The sequence below is a fragment of the Ailuropoda melanoleuca genome, chromosome 6 (assembly GCF_002007445.2).
Source record: "Ailuropoda melanoleuca isolate Jingjing chromosome 6, ASM200744v2, whole genome shotgun sequence".
Lineage (NCBI taxonomy): Eukaryota > Metazoa > Chordata > Mammalia > Carnivora > Ursidae > Ailuropoda > Ailuropoda melanoleuca.
The window spans coordinates 36,401,871-36,412,403 of record NC_048223.1 but is presented as its reverse complement, the minus strand read 5'-3'; the positions used below and the strand labels follow the sequence as shown (position 1 = coordinate 36,412,403).

The window sequence follows — 10,533 nt, the reverse complement described above, 5'->3', positions numbered from 1 at the left end:
TGGAGAAGTAAACACAAATCCTTTCTGGAGAAATTCCACTGTGATCCAGGACCTCAAGCAATTCCCACAATAATGTTTTAATAAAACTTAGCAGTTCACAATAAAAATCACAAAACACACAAGGAAATAAGTCACCATGAGTGAGAACCAATCAAAGCAATAGACAGCACAAAGATTTTAGTTTCTAGAATTATCTTACAGAAAATTTAAGAACTAATAAAAGAAAACTTAAAAATATGAGGGAACAAGAGACTGTAAATAATGATCTTTGCAAATTTTAAAATGAATCAAAAAATATCTAGAAAGTAAAATATTTAATAACTGCAATTAGAAATGCAATACATAAATAAAACAGCAGATTAGACATATATGAAGAGAAAATTTTAAAACTGGAAGATAAATATAAGAAAATTAGACCAAAGTGCAGCACAGAATGCAAAATTAGTAAAACAGATTAGGAGACATGGAAGATAGATTAAGCCTAATATAAGTTCAAATTGAAGTTTCAAAAGGAAGTAACAGAATAAAGAAAAGAACATTCAAAATATATGATAATAGTGGAGAAATTCCCATAATTGTTAGAAAAGATCAATCTTCAAGTCCAAGAATCTCAATAAATCCAAAGAAGGGAAAAATTGTTTTGTATAAAAAAAATTCAGAACATCGAAAGTGACTAGATTCTAAAACCTTCCATGGAGAAAAGACAAATCATGTACCAATGGGCAATAATTTAATTGATGGCTGACACCTCGACAGCAATAAAACAATACAGAAAGGAACAGAATAAAATGTCCAATGGAAGAGAAGAGGGAAAAATGTAACCTAAAAATCCATGTTAACAAATATATCTTCCAAGAACAATGCTGAAATATAGACAATTTGAACAAAAACTAAGAAAAGTCTATCAACAAAGGATCCTCACTAAATATATACAAGCTGAAGAAAAATTTTCCCAGATGGAAAGTCTGAGACACATGAGAGGATGCTGAGTAAAAATATGTTAATATGGGCCCTGCCATCTTGTGGGAAGAGCTCAAGCAGGTGCTCATGGCTGGGTGCTGCCCGCAGCAATCCGTGGAGGAACTCACGGCGGAGCCACCATCATGCCTGGGCACTTACAGGACAGCTTTGGCTGCGTGGTCACCAACTGATTCGACGGGTCATTTGACGATGAATTGGGCCCCTTTGAGGTATTGAAGCAGCAGAAAACAAGAAAAAAGAAGCCAGCAGGGATGGCACTGGGGGCCCTAGGGCCACGAGGGCAGCTCAGGCCACAGCCCAGACCACCTCCAAAGCAGCAGACAAACAGCTGCCTAAAGAGTCCCAGAAAGACCACAAGAACCCACTGCCTCTCCAACATTGGCATGGTTGACAAGAAAGAGAGACACAACCGCCCATGGCACTTAAGAAAGAAGGAATAAGAGGTGTTGGAAGAAGACCTGATCAACAGCTGCAGTGTGAAGGGAGAGTAATTGACAGGAGACCAGAAAGGTGACCACCTCGTGAACAACATTTTGAAAAGCCACTTGAAGAAAAGGATGAAGGAGGAGACTTTTCAGCTGATGGACAGATTATTGACTGGTCTATCCAAGGCTGTGGTGGTCTTGAAAGAGGTCGAGAAGACCGGGGATGGGAAACGGACCAAGGAAATGGGTTTGATTCTGGTGACAAATGTGTATTTGATAGGCATTGTAGACTGACATTACAGTGGCCTGAAGCACGAGGACAAATGTGGAGGTAGTGGATTTCACAACAGGAGAACTGTCGAGATGAATTAGCAGACTCCCCAAAATACATTCAAATATGTTATAATTGCAGTAACTTGGATCAATCAAGTGTGACTGAGGAAACACCAGAAAGTGAAGAACATTCAGTTGCAGACACTGAAAATAAGGAGAATGAAGTTGAAGAAATAAAGGAAGAGGGTCCAAAAGAAATGACTTTGGATGAGTGGAAAGCTATTCAAAATAAGAACCTGACAAAAGTAGAATTTAATATCTGAAAACTAAATGAAGGTGCTGATGAGCAGTGAAAGAAAGGATTTGTTCTTCCTAAACCAAAGAGTGAAGAGGCTCATGCTGAAGATTGGGTTATGGACCATCATTTCCGGAAGCCAGCAAATGATACAACATCTCAGCTGGAGATAAGTTTTGGAGACTTTTGCCTCCCAGGACATGGTGGCAAGGGAGGATGATATGGCCTTGGGCATGGTGGACATTTAAACTCCAAACCATGACAGCAGAACTGACAAGTCAAGAGTCTTCTCCTGATGTAGATGACCCTGAGGCATTCCCAGCTCTGCCTTAACTGGATGCCACAAGACAACCTTGGTTCTTTTGTGGACACTCCCATTTGAGGTTTTGCATGCTTAAAGATCCCAAACAACTTAAGAATTAAAAAAAAAAAAACACTCATTCATACCATTCACACCGAAAGACTGAATTTTATCTGTTTTGAAAATGAACTTCTCTCACTACACAGAACAATATGGTAGTCAGGGTTTTTTTTTTTGGGGGGGGGTTGTGGTTTTTTAAGGTGTTTTTTTTATAATTTTTATTTTGTTATATTAGTCACCATACAGTACATCCCCAGTTTTTGATGCAATGTTCCATGGGTAGTCAGTTTTGTATTTAGAAATGTATTGGTAGCAGGGGTGTTTTCATAATTTTCAGAGATTATGCATTCTTCATGAATACTTTTGTATCGCTGCTTGCAAATATGCATTTCCAAACTTGAAATATATGTGTGAACAGTGTATACTTGTTTAAAGCTTCCATTTCACTTGCTATTTAATTGAGGATTTAGATGTTCTCCCAATTACAAACTGGTTTTAAATATTAGACATAGTATCAGTGTTAATACCTGCTTAGCATTTTCATACATGGTCAATTGGGTCATGTAAACTTTGATTTGTCAAATTTTATGCTGTGTGGAATACTAATAATACTTTATTATTTTAGCTTAGTTTTAATACTTTCATTTCTGGGGAAAATCTTTTTCCACTTTTCATGACAGCTGTTATATATGCTAAAGCTTTATATACAGAAATACCAGTACTTGAACAAATTCAAAGCATATCAGTTTATTAACCCTGCTCCCGCATGGTTCATTAAGTTCAAAATTATAATTGATTCACAATTTCAACTGTATTTACTTTTAAAATGTGTGACTTTCCCATTTTAAAAACCAAACTAGATACTTTGTTGATGGATGTTTAAGCTACTTATTATTGATACACATCCTATCAAGTGAAGTAGATTTATGGGTGCTGAATTTTTTCCCCTCCAAAGGGTGGATGGAACAAGATAATTTGGCTACTGCATAACATTTAAATTGCTCTGTAAAATAAGTGGCCGCTCAGCTTGATTTGCGTGTGTGAAAGTTCCCAAATCAAAATTGTTCTTCCATAATCGACAATGCTTTAACCCTTCCTTTTTCTAAAGAAACCAAAGGTTTCACTGGTTTGTATGATAACATGGGGGAGAGTATGTTAATTTTTAGAATTTGGAAAGCCGGCAGTTTTACTTTATGAGGTTGGAACAGCAGCACCTTCCATGAAATATAAACCAAAAATCCTACTGTTTCCGAGTTTCCTATACTACTATTAATTTTGGTTTTAAGTTGATAGGTGTCTGTTCCACAGAAAGTGGTAAGTATCTCTTACTCTTCCTCCATTAAAAAATTAGGCTAATGGATTCCTTGAATGGGAGCATCGCCACTTACTAAAACATACACAGAGAGAATTATCAACAAACAAATTTTCTAGGATCCTTTTTTCTTTTTAGTCTTACGTCACATTTATTGGTAAACAGGAAAGGAATTTCATGTATAGTTTTAAAGATCTTTTGTCACTCAGTATTTTCTACTTGTGTATAGTAATACCCAGTTTTAAAAATGTTGAAGATCTTAAATCATAAAATGTCTGCTATTTAGCTGATTCATTCTCCCATATACCCCTAAAAGAGAAATTATATAGTACAAGAGTTATTCATTTGGATTAGATTTATTAATTTAGTTACCTGCTAGTTTGACATCTTAAGAAGGAGGTAATGGGTTTTAATGATGGATAAACTTTTGTGCTGATGTTTTGGAACTTATGATGCTGAGCAGGTTCCAAAGTCTACTATAATTTTATACTTACAAACATAAAAAAAAGTTAATATGTGGGTAAAGCTAAACAAACACTGACTTTAAAACTAGTAACAATAACAGTAACAATAATAATGCTTAATTTGAGGGGTGAAAGGTAGGCTAGAAATAAAATTCTGGATATCAGGAAGAGGGGTTAAAGCATTCTTAGATCCTTGGATTGTCTAATTAAGTAGGATTAAAATGTTGATTAACTTTAAACTAGTGTAGGAATGTTAAAATAACTTGCTAAGAAATAGACACAGAGTGTATAACTTACAAACAAGTTGAGAAGAAAATTTTAGTAAGAAAAAGGAAAAAAGGCAAGGATGGAGATTGTTTGACATTATGCTAAGTGAAATAAACCAATCACAAAAACATTCCACATACACAAGGTACCTAGAGTAATGAATTCATAGAGTCAGAAAGTAGAATGGTGGTTGCCAGGGGCTAGAGGGACAGAAAAGTAGGGAGTTGTTGTTTAATGGATATAGAGTTTCAGTTTTGCAAGATGAAGAGTTCTGGAGATTGGTCTCATGACAATGTGAAGGTACTTAACCCTTGAACTGTACACTTAAAGTAGTTGATGGTAAAATTTTATGTTATATGTATTTTACCACAATTTTTTAAAAAAAGAAAAAAAGAAGAGACACTGTTTTAACAAATTAGAAAAGAGTACATTATAAAGAGAAAAAATAAGGTAGCAGAAATATTTCTTAGTATATCAGTAATCACTATAAAAGTTAATAGAACTCTCTGGTTTCAAACGATGTTGTCATATTAGATTTAAAATTAAAAATCCAGTTGTAGGCTTGTTATGAGACATAATTAAAACATAAGGAAACAAATACCAAAAGTCAAAGAACGAAAATACGCATACTGTCACAAACCAAGTTTCCATATTTATGAGAATTGTTTCTCAGTTTTTACACAATCAAAGCATTCACTCACACATCACAAAAGACATTTTTGCATGCAGGGGACATTACTGAAGTCCTGAGGAGATGGTGGCAGGGCCTGTTCGTTACAGAAATACAAACCTTTTCAAATCAAAATTGTACACTCTTGACCTGAACAGTTCTTTGGTCACCCCTCAAAGCCCCAGGCCTCATGTGACCTCAACTGGCTTAATCCTTCTCCCTCCACCATACCCCTCTTTTTGGCAACCAGGGTCTCCAATTCTCCCTGCTCTTCATTCCAAGCAACTTAACTTTCTCCAGTCCCTCTGTCCAAACCCAGAGGAGCCTCCTCAGAAGGCAGTGATTTATGATTACACAGAGAACTAGAAGTGGCCAGGGAAATAACTGAATATCCAATACTGCTCAGAGTGTAGATACTTTGAGAATAATGGTTCCTAAACAGGGTTGATGGCAAACCCTCCGAAAGCTTCTCTTCTAACCCCTGTAATCAGATATCCTATGGTGGATTTGGATCCACATGCATCTCTGCTAAAAAAAAAAAAGAAAGAAAAAAAAGGAAAGAACGAATGAACGAAAGAAAGAAAGAAAAGAAAGAAAGAAAGAAAGAAAGAAAGAAAGAAAGAAAAAGAAAGAGAGAAAGAAAAGAAAACGACATGAATAAAATTATTGTTGCTGAAAACATAGTGATTACTCAAAACAAAACAAAAAGAGTGGGTTTCTGCTTCACAGTGAATTTCTCCAGGCTCATCCAGCTCTCATAGCTTTTTGAAATGTTGCCACAGTTTCTTCCCTGGCCAGCCTGCCTCCATTCCTCCTCCCCTCATCTGCCCTACACATGCCAGTTCTGAGACCAGAGCTGCTCACATGGCTTGGAGGACTCCCCGGTAGCTACTGAATAAGAATTACGCAACCTTGAACATGTCACTTAACCTCTCTGTGCCTCAGGTTCTTCATCTGTAAGTCATAGAAAACAAAACTCACGTAAGGCATGAGGCTGATATGAGAATGAAGAATTAGCATTTGTAAAGCATTTCAAACATTGCCTGACACAACATAAGCACTCAACCAGTGTCAGTCATTACTACCATGTTATTTTTTGTTGTTGTTCTGCCTTGTTTTGGTCACAACTGTCCACACTGCAGATAAAGCTGCACACTATGGCCCTACCCTCACCTGCCTTTCTAGACTCATTTCCCACTGAGACTCAAATTGGATCATCTCAATTCCCCCCAAATATGCCTATGAGTTCCCATTTCTGCGCTTTCGCTCACTCTGTAATTTCCACTTGGATGCACGGTTTTTCTCTCTACAGATTGGCTAATAGGCAGATAGGTCATTTTTTAAAGGCATAACTCAAGTGTTACCTTCTCTCCAGACTTCCTCTTCCTGCTACTATCCTATATCAAATCTGTATCACTTCCAACCAGGAACATTTGAATAGTCAAACCACCCTCAGCTTCTCTCCACCAATATCACCATCCTTGATGCTTCCAAAAAATTCTCTTCTCCTTAGAAAAACATTCTCTGATTACCTGTGATGTACCAAGCACTGCCAGAACCTTCTACAATATTTCATTACTCATTGCAAGCACCCACCCCACATAACACAGGTATTACCATCTCCATTTTACAGACAAGAAAACTGATACTCATTGCCAAGGTCAATGAGCTAGGTAGAGGGGCCAGAATTTCAAACCAGGTCTGTTTCCTCCAGCACCTATACTCATTCCTCAAGAATTCTCTCTAAGCCATGTTTGCCATTTTTGCCAGTTCTGTTTCCCACCTGTATAACTATTAACTTACTTTTCTATTTAAATCAAGTCAATTTTTAATCTTAAATATATTCTTCTAAAAAATATGAATGTTATTACTATCCATTAAAAACTAATAACATTTGCCATAAATAGAAAGTAATCCTGAATAATAATACCATGAAGGTAACAATAGGTCTGGTCTGTGCCTCCAGCCTTGGGTCCCTTCATTTTTCCCCTGCTCTTTCCACTCTGGCCACAACAGTTTGCTTTCTGTCCTTTATTGCTTACCATGCCTCCTGAAGCCACAGGGTATTTGCACATGCTGTTCTCCTGCTCAGAACATTCTTCCTTACCTTCGTAGCTTACTTATACTCCTTCTAGCCTTTCAAATACCAGTGTGAGATATTTCCCTGGGAAAATCTTCACAGACCTCCTTGAGTGGACCAAATACCCCAACCCTCAAGTCTCAGACCACTGAAGGTCTCTCCTCAGCATTTCTCCCAAACTTTTCCGTTTGTTTATAAGATACATTAACATCTGTCTTTCTCTCGGGATTATGTAAATTCCACCAGAGCTATGAACACTGTTGGTTCTGCTTACCACTGAATTTCTAGAATCAAGAATTGTTACTTAATGGTATTTGTTGAATGAATGAATGAATGAATGAATGAATGATTCCTAGATTTTTGAAATATCAAGTAGTAAAGTCTTGCAATTCCTTGTAGGTTTAAGTCTTCTCTTCCCTATTCAGCTCCTGTGTTTCTGATTTGACAATGAGGCATGGAAGATACTGCAAGCTCTCTCCAGTAAGGCCACAACTGCCTTCTGGGATCACAGAGGCAGAGTGTGGTGTGTTGCTCACAGGTTTTGAGAGTCAGAGTTTTCTGAACCTTCTGAGTCCTCCAGATACTGCCATTACTGTGTTCACTCTCTGCAGACCTGCTCTATGTCATTCAGATGAGCCTATGACAGGCAGGGACTTCAATTTGTGAAATAACCACATAACTAATAAAGTTTACAATGGACTTCCCCAAACCTTTAAACGATACCCTTCCTAAAACTCTTCTCTGCCAAGTCTGCTTGGTGTTCCTCCAAAACCTTTCCTGACTTGGTTTTCCCATCACCACTGCCAATCCCTAATGCATGCCCTGGTCCTCTGGCATCTGGACCATTATAACACATCCCTCCAGCCCCTGTCTCCTTTAACTGATTCTCTAGGCAGTCAAAAATTCATGTATGAGCAGATTGCTTCTCAGTTGAAAAACCTAAATCACCAGTTCCCTCCAAAATCTCAAAACTTCCCTGGCAAACAGTAAGGCCCTCTTCAGCATGGCCCCAACCTTGCATTCAGCCTCTTTGCTCCTCAAGGGAGAATGCTGTTCTGTAGTTACCCTGAGACTGAGCCCAGGCCTGTAGCCTGCCTACATCACACACCACGTGCACCGCAGTGCCCCACATTTGGGACCAGGCAGAAGGGGGATGTGCGTGAGTTAGAGACACACCTGATTAGATGCTCAGAGAAACAGACAGCACTGGCTGATCAGGGCACCTAAGTGCTGGGGGCAGGCATCCTTTTCAGCATGACTCTGGATGTGAATGAAAGGATCTCTTTCTGTTTTCTTTGAGGAAAAAAAAATGACTAATTTACCTTGAAAGAATAGAACCATTTACTTCATATGGAAAAACCATGGAGCACTGCACTCAGAAGACTGAGGAAGAAGGGGATCACTTTCCAGAGGCAAAGTGGTTTTTAAAACATCTTTCCAGGAAGGGAAGTTAATGGGTGAGCAGTGCAACAAAAGACCCAGAACCACTGCAGGCAAGTATGGCACGGTGATCTTAGTCATTAATGGGAGTTACCACACACTCTCGCTGCAGGAGCACAGACAGATCACTACCCTCTCCAAGTCTGTACCATGCAGATTGTAAACTGAATGCGATTGGAAAGGCAGGAGGACAAGGAGCAATGTGTTAGAGGATGTTATAACTGTAACAAGGCTTCTGAGCCCAGGAGAGATTTGGGGGCTTTTCGAGTTTCTAGCAGGTGGTGGTGTCTAGCAGGGAGGAGCTCACAGTTGGGCCAGGTCAGACCCGGAATCTGGTCCTGAGCTTTGATGCATCAGAAACATTTCATTTATTTAATAAAACAATTGTGACTGCTATCCTGGGCAGCCTCTTCCCAGCATCAGGATTTCAGGGAAACCAAATTAGTAACCAGAAATTTATTCACTGGGGTGGAAGTGAGGCAAAGGGGACCAGATAGTTGTAGACACACTTTTTGTTTTGTTTTATACCCCAAACTTACACAGAGCCTGAAATTTTTTATGCAGTAGAGAACTGGTGTGCCTAAAACCCAGGGTGAGATACACCAGAATGCCAGACACAGTGCCTCACTCCCTGGGCTGCAGCTGAATAAAACTTGACATTGGTTTTCTCCAGTCTTCCTTTGTCTACTCCTCTGTAGACTTCCACCCTTCTGCCTGCCTCTGTCATTATTACTATGTCACTGTTTCCAAGGTTACAGTTTATTGTATGTGGCTCCTTATTTTCCTCAATAGGAAAAGCCCTAATCTCAAATCAACCATGTGTTTACAAGCCTTCTCTAGAGTTGGGCTTCCCATCGATTAGGGAAATTCTTATTACCCAGACGTGTCACTTCCTGACCTGATGGACAAATGCGAAGGGTGCAACTGTCTCCCCTTGCACCTTAATTATATTTCCAAGAAGTAGTTCAGAAACACAGACCTGGAAAATGGCTTTAAGTCAGCTCTAGTATGAATCTGAGTTCTGTCAGCTGAGAACTGAAAACTAAGGCATCCAGTGCTTCCCAGGCCCAGACCTGTGGGGGTGTCTTTAGGGATCAGTCCTGAGTCTCTCTTTCTGCACTCTCATCCATGGTCTTGGAAAAGGACAGCAAGCTATCAACTTATGGCAGATTTTTGAAGTCGAGTGCCATAGGGCCATCCTAAGGCAAAGAACGAGGCTAGCAACAGGGCAATCAACAGGAAAATTCCAGTTCAAAAAACGTGAGGGACAGGGAATGACCCCACTTGGCCTCAGACTTTCCAATGAATGGGATGAATCTGACACAGAGTGCGAAGTGAGATAGCATTGACTCAGAACTATGGGAATGAATATAAGACAAAAGTAGGGACAACGGTCAACACCAGGCCCTATTTAGAGCTGGGAAGGAGGGCCAAAAAGCTGAGTACTCCAGAGGAAATGGTAGCCCTGCTGCCTGCTCTGTTGGGGCCATACCTGGACCAGCTCAGGATGCAGAATTCCTGGAACTTTTAATGAGTGTAAAGGGTATTTTCCATAGAGCAAGAGGAAATGAGATTTACTCCCAACAAAGTGCACAAATCGTCCTGGCCCACTAAGCATAGCTTTTCTTAATGGTTTAATGGGCCCTGGGTAAACAATAGGTGAGCCCCGATTTAAATGGAAAAGTCTGAGTTTATAGAATACAACCCCACAGAGCTAATAAAGCAGGGTGGGGAGCTACTTTAAAGCTGCTACTCCTATATGAACCTAAAGGGACATAAAAGAACCCTATGGGGGCGCCTGGGTGGCGCAGCGGTTAAGCGTCTGCCTTCGGCTCAGGGCGTGATCTCGGCGTTATGGGATCGAGCCCCACATCAGGCTCTTCCGCTATGAGCCTGCTTCTTCCTCTCCCACTCCCCCTGCTTGTGTTCCCTCTCTCTCTGGCTGTCTCTCTCTCTGCCAAATAA

General features: G+C 39.6%; 1 pseudogene; it reads left to right on the top strand.

Annotated features, from left to right (window-relative positions):
- The first annotated feature begins 1,103 nt into the window (after positions 1-1,103).
- On the top strand, positions 1,104-2,307 carry LOC100464119 (annotated as a pseudogene).
- The last annotated feature ends 8,226 nt before the right edge of the window (positions 2,308-10,533 follow it).